Genomic DNA, 14,506 nt, shown 5'->3' with positions numbered 1-14,506 from the left:
GAGAATTCTTGACAAAGGTTGATTATCGACAAGTTTGAATTTACGCCCAAATAGATACATGAAAAAGTGGTCGACAGCAAATATAATAACTAAAGCTTTAGTGGTGTAGTACATCCAGCTGGCTGTAATTTCTTTCTGCCAGGGTCAAGGCTCTTGAAGCAAATGCAATCGGTTTATTCCCGTTTTTATATTAATGCGATAGTACTCCAGGTATTCCTGTTGGGCTGGCACAGGTAAGTGTCAATAGTAATTCAGGATCATATGGAGTATTTGGGATCATTAATCAGTATCAGGATCATTAATACCGTATCACTGGCAATTTCAGATTTAAGATTTTGAAAGGCGTTTTCACGTTTAGTTGTCCATATGAATTTCGAATTTTTTTGAAACAGCTCACGTAACGGAAAAGTTTTAGTTGAAGCGTCTGGAATAAATCAGCTATAATACGTAACTAATCCAAGGACCTTCAAAGTTAGTTGGTCTTGGCATTCTTAGTATAGCTGCAATCTATTTGGTACTTTTGAAATTTTATTATATTTGACATGTTCAAGATATTCAATTTGTTTTTGAAAAAAAGAACACTTTTTCCTGTTTGAGTGTAAGTCGAATTTGTGTAGTCTTTCAAGACACTTAAATAAATTAGACTTGCATTCTTCCTTTGTTGCTCCATGTATCATGATGTTGTCAAAATATGATGTTTTATCAAGGCCTGAAAGAATTTGATTCAAAATTCTTTTTAATTCTGAAAGTGCTGTCTTAATACCAAATAAAAGACGATTTATTGTATATGTGCCTCGGTGTGTCGATATTGCTTGAATTTCACTGCTTTAATTATCAACACGGAAATGTAGATATGCCTTAAATAAATCTAAGCGGCAGAAAAATCTGGATCCTCGGAGGCTGTTTAATATTTCATTAATTTTTCTGATTGGATGTTTAGCTGAAACTAACCTTTGGGTTTACTCCCATTTTGTAATCAACACATAGTCTAACACCTCCATCTGCTTTTGGAATTACGACTAAAGGAGATTCTCAGTCGCATCTCATCTTGAAAATAATGCCACTTCTTTCTAGATCATCAAGTTCTTTGTCAACTTTTTCTCGCGGCCCATACGGGACTTCTCTTTCTCTATGTGCAACTGGGTTGGTTTTATCCTGCAGTTATAGTTATATTTTGCACAGTATAATATTATTGCGCCGGATCGCCGAAAGACACTCCTGCACACACACACACACACACACACACACACACACACACACACACACACACACACACACACACACACACACACACACACACTCGCGTCGAAGGAAAATCAAATCGTTTATGGATCTCAAAAACTTTATTGCAACTTGAACTCAAACAGAGAAAGCGCGTGACACGTCCTCCTCGGCAGGAGTCCGACGTTAAAAACTGTCTACAATTCTTATTTACAAATATTTCCCGGCAACCAGCCGTTTAATTCAATTATTTTAATAACAAATTCTTCCCGGCAACCGGCCGATCGAAAGTATCGATCGGTCCGTTAGCTGACTGACGCTTCAGGGATGTATCGGGCGACACGCAGCACGCAACAATATTATATAATTTCCAGCCTTATAAAAAAATTTTTTTACATACATACGCGCATACATACATACATTGGTATTGTTGTGTCAACTGTGCACGGGCGCTATTCATAAAACTGCAATCTTGCATTATAAGCTGAAGAGCAAAGTTATACTTATGGACTACCACATTCTTCGCTCGTAGGGAAAAAAAATTTTTTTCTTTTTTACATTAATCACGCACATTAATATACATTAATATGGTACATACACACACACATACATATATCCTACAATATATAATTATTCAAAGCTTTGTCATATATCGCTTTAAAAAAAAATTTTTTTACAAATGAATACGAATATCGATATTGGTATGCACCTCGAAGGATGCGCTCGTTTGTATGCGCTGAATTGACTGTTTGTAATTGCACTTATATGTATTTCAAATTTTAATTTGCGCTCTTATAAATGCTTTTAATCGGTTCACGTGTAGGCGAGTTGTTGTTCTTCCTTTTTTTATAATATAATTTACATCAAAGTGTTTTTTGGTTACGGTCCAGTCCACTGTGCGTCTAGTTTTTTAGATCGTTCATGTCGGATCATTTCGTCGTATAGTAGTACTTTTTCGCCAATTTTGTATTTAGTTTCCTTCACCTTTTTATCGTTTTGCATTTTGGCCTCAGGCTTTTTTTCTTTTATTATGTGTTTTCGCGTGCGACGCGATTTGCGGCCCTTAATCTTTCCCTTATTTTCTGCGCGTAGTCGCCGTAGTTGTAAGTAGGTTTAAGTTTTTTTTCAGTTCTGCTTGTCGTCCATAGTGTAATTCAAAAGGAGTGTACTCTGTCGCTGTGTGGGGCGTTGTATTATACATGTGCATCGCGTACGGAATCTATTCATCCAAGTCTATTTGATTTTTTAAAAAACGCCTCACGGCCTACATCGGATTTTAGTGATGTTATTAAATTTAATTATAATTTTTCTTAGCTTTTTTATTTAAACTGCGCGCCGACAGGTTTCGTTAGACTTAAGACACAGTAAACAAGCTAAATTTCAATGCTCGAGAGCATCTTATAATCCCCCTTCCCACCTGTCCCGAAAAACTGTAAATTAATTTATTGCGAAAAATAACATCTCAGCCGGGGTTCGAACCCGGATCTCTCGTCATGCCGTGCGAGCGTCCTAGCCAATTCGACCACCGAGGCACAGTTTAACTAAAAAAGCTAAGAAAAATTATAATTAAATTTAATAACATCACTAAAATCCGATGTAGAGGCGTTTTTTAAACAGACCGTGAGGCGTTTTTTAAAAAACTCATTGATATGTTTAACATATTACGGTCGGTTAGAAATAATGTACTAATATTATTTGATTTTTATTTATATAATGTCTGAAGTATTCGACTAAGATTCGCTACGATCGTTTGGGAATACCGTTGCTCTCGGGGTAGTAGGCGGCAGTTTGAATCTTATTTATTTTTAATAATTTGCACGTGTTCTTAACTCTCAATTCCTACCTATGGGTGGTTTTCGTCCTGCTTAAAACTACTATCTTTAATTTTTCATGATGCCGCGATTAACCGCGATGCTAACGCCATCAAAGTTGTACTAAAAAAAACTTTTGGGGGAAGGGTGTTCAATGCACAAGGCCAGCTCGGTCCGTTTATTCTACTTTAAACACCAGCCAGGTAAATTTGCTACTGACATTTTCGACTCAGTTTTTCATGAGGAATACGTACATGCCGGCTCCTCCGGTTAATCTGGAACACCCTGTATAATACGCATATAATATTTACATACATACCTTTTATTATAATCTTTTTGGTCTAATAGTTATTCTTCGTTTTTCTTTTCTTCTTTTCTAAAATCTTTCTCTTTCAATTAATAATTGAAAATTTCTTGCAAAATTGACAGTTGTGTCACATATACAATAAATTAAGCAAGTTCGTAATGCATGAATTTGCTCCATAATCAATCAATAACAAATATTAACTTTTAAAAAAATATATATATGTACATGAATTTTCTAAATATATTAATTTATATACATACATCTTATTACAATATAACAATTTATGGTACCATACCTTGCGCGAATAATTGTTTTTCCAAAATCTGCACAAATACTTAAAGATTTATAAAATATAAAAATTTTTTTTATAAATTGTATTTATTTTTCTATAATTTTTACCGAATACTTTAATTTAAAAAAATGAACTAAAATAACAATATCAATATTTTTTAAAAAAGCATAAAAATTTGTAGAGTTTTATAATTTATTATACGTAATTATTAATAACATTGATTTTTTACATTATTTTTTGTCAAAATATAAGAATAAACTCTTGAAATATAAATTTTTTTTACGAAATCATATTTTATATCAAATTCATATTTTATATTAAAAAATTATACCGGTCGAAAGAATTAATGTACGAATATTATCATATATTATATATACATCGCTTAAAAGGACGTGTTTCAAAATATACTTAAAGTGAAATAAACGATTTTTTTCCTTTTTTGTAACTTTATACTAATTTACAGTACAATTATAAAGAACAGATTAATTATTAAATTATCATTACTTTTAAGACATCTAGCATTCGATACTATTTTAAATTTGTTTTCAAAATTTGTCTTTTTTCTTTAATTAATTATAAATGATAAAAAATATCTTTAATGAGAATAAAAAACACGTAAAATAAAAGTGTAAAAGTGAAAGAATTGTAAGATTATTTTAGAAAAAGAAAAGAAAGAAATTAATTGTGAAACTTTTACATTAAGTGCTGTTATACTACGTTGATAGTTATTTTATTTATTATTATATATGAAGTAAGTACAGCAAATGAATCGATCAAACAATTCGAAATTCATTTATTAGAAAAATAAACAATTAAAAAACAATTAAAAATAAACAATAGAAAAACAAACAAGAAAAAAAATTTGAACAGAAAAAGTAAGTAAATGTTATTACATACTTTTGATTTTTAATTATTTTAATCTCTATCTAACTATCTCTCTCTTTCTCTCTCTCTCTCTCTCTCTCTCTCTCTCTCTCTCTCTCTCTCTCTCTCGTTCACTCGCTCCCTTTCTCTCTCTCTTTCTCGCTCTTTCGTTCTCTCTCGCTTTTTCACTCTTTCACTCTCTCGCTCTCTCTCGTTGTCGCTTTCTTTCTTTCTCATTTTCTTTCTCGCTCTCTTTCGCTCGCTCTCTCTCTCTCTCTCTCTCTCTCTCTCTCTCTCTCTCTCTCTCTCTCTCTCTCTCTCTCTCTCGTTCTCTCATTCACTCGCTCTCTTTCTCTCTCTCTCTCTTTCTCGCTCTTTCGTTCTCTCTCGCTCTCTCTCGCTCTTTCACTCTTTCACTCTCTCGCTTTCTCTCGCTCTCTCTCGCTCTCGCTTTCTCGCTTTCTCTCTTTCTCTTTTTCGCTCTTACGCTCTCTCTCGCTCTTTTTCGCTCTCTCTCGCTCTCTTTCGCTCTCTCGCTCTCTTAAAAAAAAATTTATTTATATAAATTTATAAATTATCACACAAACTTGAATCTATGTTATACATTTTTTTAATAGTTATAACAATATAATGCATGTTTTTTATATGTATATAAATATATATTAGAATTCAAATTTATGCATTTATAATACTTTTTAATTATGACAGAAAAAATAAAAGTAAGAAGAGAAAGAAAAAAAGAAAGAGAGAAAGAGAGAAAGGAAAAAGAATAAGAGATAAAAAAGAAAAGACAGAAGAATTCAAGTAAGTAATGTACATGTGTGTGTGGGTGCGTGCGTGTGTGTTTGTGTGTGTTTGTGTGTTGTGTTAATTTTGTTGCTCATTGTAATAAGAAACACACCCCTCTACCACTTCGAGTAAAAGAGCTACCGGCATTAGTAACGCTTTTTCTCTGTTTATCGCATTATCGCTAATTATTGTGTGGCGCGAGAATTCGCGCCTGGCACCTAAAATATAGAGCATTGTGAAGATACCGTTTACGCAAGTTACCGATATCGTTGAGAGAGCAATCACAAGCGATATATTGGGGATACCGTTTACGCAAGATACCGCTATCGTATCGAGAGCATTCTCGAGCGATATATTGAAGATACCGTCCCGCGAGTTACCGATATCATTAGGGGAACTTTTTAAGTTCCATCTGGGGGATATCGTTTTTTCTAAGCTTCCGATTTTAGTTGAGAAAGCGTTACTCGTTACTATCAATAAAGGTTACCATTTAATTGGGCGTAGCCCCCTCGGTGGTTCTCGAGGGAAAGCAACGTCGCAATATGCACCTAAAATTGCAGTTACTTATCGATTACACGTATGTTTTCATCTTAACAAATTGATTTTAAATTTATTATTCATTCATATTAAGCAATAATTTTTTATTTATATTCTAAAAATTAAATTATCCAACATAAACTATTATGCTTCTCTTAATTGTAATCTTATTATATTTCTTTATCTCCCTTAAAAAAAATATTTATTTATTTAAATTTATAAATTGTCAAACACAAACTTGATTTTATGTTATACATTTTTTATAGTTGTAATAATATAATGCATGTTGTGTGTGCGTACGTTTATATGTGCTCTTTAAATTTTTTGGAGTGAACTATTTTTAGTTTGGCTTAATCGCGCTGCAAGTGGTCTTTATATGAAAAATTTAGTTAAAAAATCTTAATTTAGAATAAGGTTTAAAATTCTTAATCCTGTTTCTTCATAATCTTCTTTTCTTGTATCAAAAAGAGAATTGTTATATTTTAATTCTTTAATATTAAAAAAAATTATTTAACAAATATCTTTAATGAGATAAAAACGTAAAATATATATTACATTAAAAAGTACTCATTACAATTTAAAGGAAAATTAAAGAAATATAAAAAATTGGAGAAAATGCAAAATTATATGGAAGAATCTAATAAAAGTGAAAAATATGAATTCATAAATACAAATGATTTATTAACCAGTAATGAAATAATTGATTCAATAAAATTATATGATTTAACAATGTAAGTATTTTAAAAAATACTACAAAATTATAATACTAACAATTATAACATTATGTTACTATAATAATATACGAGGAGGACTCGTTTGCCTACATTCCCAGTTGCCTACAGCTAATTATCTATTTATACAAAAACTTTATTATTATATAATTCTAAAAACATTATTATTTGTATTTCAATGTTTGAATATAATTTTTGATTATTCTTATTACATCCATAAATTTTATAGAGAAATTATTGGATATGTTGATGGGATAGAATCGCCCCGTTATATTGGTACTAACCAACAATATAAAACATTTAAATTTTATTTAAATAATGGTAATGGTCGACGTATACAAGTAGTTGTGTGGAACGATGATCTCGACAACATAGAACATAAAATAAAAACAAATAATGTAAACTTTTTTAATAATTATAACAAATACATTATTTTATTAATTAAATTATAACAATAATAAAAATAGTAACAACAATAATAACAATAATAGTAACAATAATTTTATTTAGAAATGATTAAAATATATTTGAAATAATACAATTACATACTCATATATAAAATTTGAATTTTTTAAAATTGAAATACATTATGTATATACGTTTTTAGATAATACATTTAGATGGTGTACAAGCCAAAGCACCAAAAATGGCTCAGTATAATAACGGAAATGTTCCGTATGAATTACACGTTAGAAAAAATACTGTGATAAATACTTTGGCAAGGTATGAACTTTCAAATGTGCAAAACGTGACAGCAAAACCTATACAGTTGTGTGACGTTTTAAGTAATTCCAAAGAACGTATGAGTATATGTTAATTTATAATTCATAATATTGTTTTCTTTACAATATTATTTTATATTTAAGATAGAAAAAAATTAATAAACTAATTATTTAAATTTATTTTTTTAGTAAATTTCTTAAAAATTAAATTTAATAAATTTAATTTTTAATATTAAAACATAATTATAGTTATCGAAGGATATATAAAAACTAATTTTGCGGAGATGCGCAAATTAAATCAAGTGATTGGATGCGGTTCAATTACAGACGGAAATTATAAAATGGAAGTACGTGTTTCTAATTTTAATTATGACGATTATTTAGATTTAGAAATAACAAAAGGGGATAAAATTCAAATCATTGGATCTATTAACAATGCAGGTATTATATAATTATAAAATTTTTCTAAATATAAAAATTTTTTTGTAATTATATATGCATATACAAATATATAAATATATAAAAGCATTTTCATAATATAACATATTATTTACAATTAATAAAATAAAATTTATACAATTTTAGCAGATCCACCATATTTAATTATAAACGATATTCACGATATAAAAAAGTTAGGGGGTCATTTGCCCTTATCTTCGTTATTAAATGGAACAAAAACTCCAAAAAAACGGGAATTGGAAGAAAAATCAAGTTCATACGTAAGAATGATTTTAATGAAAATTTTATATTAAATAGAGATAAAGAGAAGAGAGTTATAAACCAACATTCTAATTAATTTAATTAACTCAATAAATATTTCTGTAACATAATTCTTATCGATACAAGTTTTGTTACCCATAAAGTTCTACATTCATGTTTAATATTTATTTATGAACAATGGCTATGTTGTGATGCTTAAATAACATATAAAATAGTAATTTAAGCAATTATCATCAAAATTCAATACAAGTATATAAAATATCAAAAATTTCATAAGATACATCTAATCCGTAATTATCTTCTCTCTTCCATTCTCTCTCTTTCTCTTTCTCTCTCTCTCTCTCTCAGATATAATATGTGTGTATTATTATATATTGCATGTTTATCATAAGAATAAGTATACATATATACATATAGTTATATGTATTAGTATATTAATTGTTAATTTAAATTAATTTTCTATGTGATTTATTATGACAGAAAAAAAACAAAAAAGAAAAGAGAAAGATAAGAAAGAGAGAGAGAGAAAGAGGGAGTGAAAGAGACTAGAAGATAGAAAAGGAAAAAGAGGAGAAAAGTTATAGTAAGTAATGAACATATAAATTATAATTTGTGTGTGTGTGTGTGTGTCAATGAATATTCACTGATTATCACAGTTATAAGTATGCCACTACGAATCAGTGAATATCCACTGATTAAGATTTAGAAAGCAGGAATTTGTAACATTTAACCGTCATTTTAACGTCGTAAGGGCGTCATCTCGTGACGTCAAAAGTAGTCCGTAAATGACCATTTTGGGACGTCAAAATGACGTGAGCTACCTGAGACCAGGCATGCCAGATTTCCAGACTTGGTACCAAGCTGCGGCTGTGGAGGGGGTAGCATATGCCAGAAAAGACTGAGAGTCGACATAGCCATGTTTTAAGTGTCCTTCAGCGCCCTCATAATATTAACGACGTGGACATGTACCACGTAGTCAATGTTCACGTTAGGACTACGGATAACGCATATCTATAAAATTTTGATTCCGTTCCGTGCTATTGTGCTTGTGCACGAAATGTCCGCGCAATAACACAAAGTTATTATGCAAAATTATCTCGAAGATCCATGATCCGATGATCGGTTTTTGTTATTATTATCAACTCGATCGATCTTATTATTGTCTTGCTCGCCTACATATAATAATTATATTATAAGACCAGCATATTTAATTAACTTATTTTTTATTTGACATATGTTGGCGTGTTTATTTGATATTTATTATTGTACGTCTGTGAAAAATTTTTTATGATGAGGATAGTCGTATAACGATCGATACGTCTATTAACTGTGATTTTAATAATATAATCTATCGAGCTTAATTCAAATTGTAAATTATAATAAAAATATTAATTATTATTAAGTGGCTTCCACGCTACCCATGAGGTGCCACTAATAGCGCATTAGGTTTTTTTTTTACGTGGACCTTCGCCAGTAGCCCTATTATACCACATTTAATTTTTTAAGATTTTTAACACATCTATTTTTTTATAGATGTGAGGTCCAGCGTACCAGACCAGTTCTCAATTACTGATTTAACACATATATTTTTTAGAGATGTGAGGTCTAGCGTTCCAGACCAGATTTTAATTAATTCTTTATTTAATTATATATATAATATACATAAAAAGAAAAGGAATGTAAAAGGATATTTAAAAAATTTTCCAGTATTTTTCACATTATTTATTTATTATTTTTTATAAATATTAAAATATTTATAAATGTAGGTGGGGCCGTTACCTCAGCCGCCACCTCGGTCGCCACCTCGGCCGCCTCCTCGGCTGCCTCCTTGACCGTTATCTCGGCCGTTACCTCGGCTGCCACCTCGTAGGCCCCGTTGGGCTCGCCAGCAGGCCCGTGAGCGGCCGGCACCTCTTTTTTTTTATCTAAAAATTAATTAAAAAATGCATTATTAAAATAAAATATTTTTTTATATTAATGAGTAATAATGTGAGAAACTTTACGTTTTTGTATCTCCTGCTCCTGTTCCTGCTGCTGTTCCTGCTGCTGTTCCTGTGGCTGCTGCGGGTGCTGCGGCTGTAGCTGCTGCTGCTGCTGCTTATGCAGCTCTTCATAGAGGAAGTGCAATTTTCCTTGCACTTCCTCTATGATGCTGCATAAATTGTTGTTGTTGCTACTGCTGCTGCTGCAACACCTGTTGCAGCAAATGCTGCATAGATGCTTCTTCCGATTCTGTTAATATAAAAAAATATGTAATGTAAAAGAAAATTTCATGAGTATGCAGAAAAGAAAATAATAAATTGATTTACTCACGAGACGAACTGTCTTGCTGCATCGCACTCGGTTGCTAATAAACAACTGTGTAAAATGACAGAGCTATGCTATGATAAACAATTAAGAATCGCGTACACGCCGCTACGCCGCGTGGGTGGTTCTTGATTGTGTGAGTGCAAGCCGCGTTTGTGTTTGACAATTGTGCGGATAGTTTTTTCTAATATTTTCCGCTTTAAATCCAATTTTTCATTTTATCTATTTCAATTTCTATCTTTTTTAACTCTTTTCTTCTTTTTCTTTTCGCCTTTGTTACTATTTCTGTATTTTTTCTTATTTTTCTGCCTGTATTCTTTGTCTCAATTCTTTCATCTTTGTTTTATTCTCTTTTCTAGTATTTCTTATTTTTCTCGTACTATTTCTTTGTTATTGAAAATGGAAACGTGCGACGAGAAAAAAGTATTCAAGCGAAAATTCTGCACCGGATGGCTTCATGATGATCGCTATAAGGATTGGATAGAGCAAGTATCTGATGATAATACTTTATTTTCTTGTAAAATATGTAACAAAAACTATTCATGTTCGTTGCGTGTTTCCAAACATATGAATTCTACATGTCATAAAAATAATATGAAAGAAAACATTCTTACTTCACACAATGACAATCTTACAAAGCAAAATAAATGTAACAAGTTTAGGCCACAATGGCTGGATATTAAAGAATATAAATTATGGTTACGCGAAGTATCAGACGATAAACATTCCTTTTTTTGCAAAGTCTGTAATAAAAAAATGATTGGTGCCTTGTGTGAAATATGTCGACATGCAGAATCCAATTCACATAAAAATAAGTGTCAAAAAAGCAATTTAGAAGTAAACAAATCAAACGAAGATTTGAAAACACAAACTGATGAATGTTCTTTGACGTTTAATGAGCGAAAGAAAATAGCAGAAATAAAGTATGCGGCATTAATAGCTGAAAAAAATATTTCTCATCAAACGGCAAATGAGATTCTCAGTTTGTTTCAAAACATTGGAAAAGATCCTAATGTTTTGAGCAGCATGACTATTGGTCGAACAAAATGTACAAAAATAATTTCGAATGTTTTGGCTCCTGTAGAGACAGAACGTGTAGTTTCTAACATTCAAAAAACAAAATTTTCTATATTTATTGATGAAACGTCTGACATTACAAATGATAAATGGATGACGTTTCTTGTTCGATATATAGATTCCGAAACTTTGGATCTTTGTGTGCAATTAGTAAAGTTAATTAACATTGATGCAAGAGATTCTAGTGCAAAAAAATTATTTTATGCATTTCAATCTGTAATGAATAAACTTGAAATTCCATTTGTAAATATTCTTGCCCTATCATGCGACAATGCGTCTGTCATGACAGGAACAAAATTATCTTTTAAAAAGAAATTAGAAGAAGTATGCAAAAATTTATTAACGTTTTCATGTCCTTGTCATTTTGCTGCATTGGTTGCACGAGCTGCATGTGCAAAAATACCAGATTTTTGTGATGAATTTTTGAGAAAACTTGCTAGTTATATTAATAGTAGTCCAAAACGTACGGCTATTTTCAATGAATTTTGTGACTGTTTCCAAGATACAAATCGTAAAATATTGAAAGTGTGTGAGACTCGATGGCTTACACATTATTCATGTATTGAAAGAATTCTTGAATCTTGGGACACAATAACACATTTTCTCAATGAAATGGTTGTAAGCGAAAAAACGAAGTCGGGTGAATATTTATTGTCATTAATACAAAATGTAGACTTAAAAGCATATTTTTTATTTTTAAAATATGTTTTAAATTTTTTTAACGCTTTTAATGCCTTTTTCCAAGCGATTGAAACAAAGATTCATTTGTTACAATCGAAATCTGTCACGTTTCTTATACAAATTTGTCAAAATTTTCTAAAACCGGAATTATTATTAGATATGCCATAAACTGGCAAATATATCATTTGATGAAAAAGATCATCACAAATCTCTCTGTAACATTACATTAGGATCAGAATGCGAAAAATATCTTTGTAAATTAATGGAACAAGGACATGAAGATATTATTACAAATATACGACAAAAGTGTTTGCAGTTTTATATAACTGCTGCCGAAGATATTAGAAAGTGATTGCCTATTAATAACGTATTTTTAAAAAAATTACAGATTTTTCAACCGCAAATTGCTTTATTTGACATTAATAGAGATATGTCCTTTAATGATGTTTTATTTATTGCAAAAACTTTAAGTAAGTTTGATGAAAATGATTTGAAGGAAGAATGGTTCGCATTGCATGCTGATTATACAAATGATGAAAAGCAAACTCTTGCAACAATGAATTTTGATGATATGTGGAAAGAAATTTTAACACGTAAATGTGATAATATAGATAAATATCCAAATTTAAGATTAATTGTAAATGCAATTAGATCACTTCCGCATTCAAATGCAGACCCAGAGAGATCATTTTCTATTTTATCCAACTTAAAACGTAAAGAAAGGAGCAGACTTTCATCGACCTCAGTTAATGCTATATGTGTTTTCAAATCAGCGTTGAAAGCGAGGAAGGAAACACCATTAAATATGTCTATTACCGATAGACATTTAAAATTAATGGATTCAAAAATGTTGTATGCAACCCCATATAAAAAACAAAAAAGTTGTTTAACATTATATTCAGCAGAATGTGATAATGCTACTCCCTCCTCGTTTAATGATACGCAGTAATAATGTTAAAAAAATAATGCATTATTTTTTTAACATTGTTATTTGTTATATTACATAAATAATAACGTTAACCATCAAATTTTTAAATAAGACTTTTTAAAGTAATTAAAAATTGGTCTGGTCTACACTAGACCTCACATCTATAAAAAATAGATGTGTTAAAGCAGTAATTGAGAACTGGTCTGATACGCTAGACCTCACATCTCTAAAAAATAGATGTGTTAAATCAGTAATTGAGAACTGGTCTGGTACGCTAGACCTCACATCTCTAAAAAATAGATGTGTTAAATCAGTAATTGAGAACCGGTCTGATACGCTAGACCTCACATCTCTAAAAAATAGATGTGTTAAATCAGTAATTGAGAACCGGTCTGGTACGCTGGACCTCACATCTCTAAAAAATAGATGTGTTAAATCAGTAATTGAGAACTGGTCTGGTACGCTGGACCTCACATCTATAAAAAAATAGATGTGTTAAAAATCTTAAAAAATTAAATGTGGTATAATAGGGCTACTGGCGAAGGTCCACGTAAAAAAATCTAACGCGCTATTAGTGGCACCTCATGGGTAGCGTGGAAGCCACTTAATAATTAATATTTTTATTATAAGTTACAATTTGAATTAAGCTCGATAAATTAAAATCACAGTAAATAGATGTACTGATTGTTATACAACCATCCTCATCATAAAAAGTTTTCCACAGACGTACAATAATAAATATCAAATAAATAAGCCAACATGTCAAATAAAAAATGAAGTTAAATAAGCCAGTCTCCATAACATAATTATTCCCGATAGGAAGATTTTGCAAACATTGCACAATAATGGCATTAAAGATTGTACTAAGATGATTCGCCATAACGCAACAGTTTTTTGAGAATATAATTCTTAAATAATATTTGTTAAACATGAGACAAATATTGAAACATAAATATTTTGTAATTATTTCAGCATTTAAAATTATTACATTATAATCTTCAATGTTTTCACAATATATATAATGCAGCAATAATGCAACAATAATAATGTGCAATATTTACAGCATTTAATCTTCAATATTTATTTCAAAATTAATATGAAAAGGTATTATAATAAATTTAACAAATATCGTTTATTCATTAGACATATAATAAAGATGAAAAAAGAGGCAATTTGTCTGACAGATTAGTTGCGTCCGTTGGAGAGTTAAGTATCTCATTGATAGTAATAGCGGTCAGAAACTCTTAAATCATTCCTACATTATAATGCACAAATATTGAAACATGCAATATTACACATTCCATATTTAAATATTTGTGCATCATAATTTAGGAATAATTGGGGAATAATTTGAGTCTTTTGTGCACAATTATATTTCTAAATGTTTTAATCATGTTACAACTAAAATATTTTGTCAATTATTGCACAATTTATTTTTAAATTTAATTTTGCAAATGTGCTGTTAAGATGAATCGCCATATCGCTATTGTTATGCCAACATATCATTTCAAAATTTAAT

Source organism: Monomorium pharaonis, chromosome 10, assembly GCF_013373865.1.
Source record: "Monomorium pharaonis isolate MP-MQ-018 chromosome 10, ASM1337386v2, whole genome shotgun sequence".
Classification (NCBI taxonomy): Eukaryota; Metazoa; Arthropoda; class Insecta; order Hymenoptera; family Formicidae; genus Monomorium; species Monomorium pharaonis.
This window is presented reverse-complemented; position numbering follows the sequence as displayed.